Source organism: Bos indicus, chromosome 4 (assembly GCF_029378745.1).
Source record: "Bos indicus isolate NIAB-ARS_2022 breed Sahiwal x Tharparkar chromosome 4, NIAB-ARS_B.indTharparkar_mat_pri_1.0, whole genome shotgun sequence".
Taxonomy (NCBI): domain Eukaryota; kingdom Metazoa; phylum Chordata; class Mammalia; order Artiodactyla; family Bovidae; genus Bos; species Bos indicus.
The window spans coordinates 98,486,291-98,487,253 of record NC_091763.1 but is presented as its reverse complement, the minus strand read 5'-3'; positions in this window follow the sequence as shown (position 1 = coordinate 98,487,253).

Here is a 963-nt window from a genome sequence, read left to right as displayed (position 1 = left end):
GTTTGATGTTGTCTGTTTTGTATCCGTTTGTTGAAACAGTACACTGCCTTCTGTGCCCCTCGACCTTCCTCCCCAGATACCATACAGCTCAGCTCCACAACAGGAGGAAAGACTTGGCATCTTAGCACTTAGGACCTCAGTACCACATCCACTTGGCTTTAGGGGGCTGGACATCTGACTGCACATCAGACACCCAGGGGGCTTTGAACGCGAGCATGCTGGTCCTCATCCCTGGAAACTTATCTGATTGGTGCAGGTGCAGCCAGGACATCAGGAGTTTGCAGGACCCCAAGGTGACCCTTGTGCAGCCAAGCTGAGAGCCAAAGCTCTAGGACCGAACCAGAACACAAACCCGTTTGTAATTTCACAGATTTACTTGGTTTTTTCTCCTACTTGTGAAGGCCAAAGTCCTGTGGTTACTAAACAGCACCATTCATGAGAGACTGCTCTCAGGAAGCTCCTTGTCTGGGGCAGAGGGAAGAAAAGCAGCAATAATTGGTAGCTGGGGCCACTATAACAAAAAACCAGAGACTGGGTGGTTTAATGTATTTCTCACAGTTCTAGAGGTCTGAAGTCAGAAATCAGGGTGCCAGCGTGGTTGAGTTCTTATGAGGGCCCTCTATGGCAAGTAGATGGCTACCTTCTCACTATATCTTCCCGTGATAGAAATGAAAGAAAGCTTTCAGGAGAGCCAACTCATTGGAAAAGACCCTGATGCTGGGAAAGATTTAAGGCAGGAGGAGAAGGGGACAACAGAGGATGAGATGGTTGGATGGCATCATTGACTAAATGGACATGAATTTGAGCAAACTGCAGGAGATAGCGAAGGACAGGGAAGCCTGGAGTGCTGCAATCCAGGGGGTCACAAAGAGGGAGACCCGGCTGAGCGACTAACACTAACTTAACTGATCAAAATAACAAAGGCCAGGAAGGAGATTGGATAGACAAGTGTTGACTTCAAGT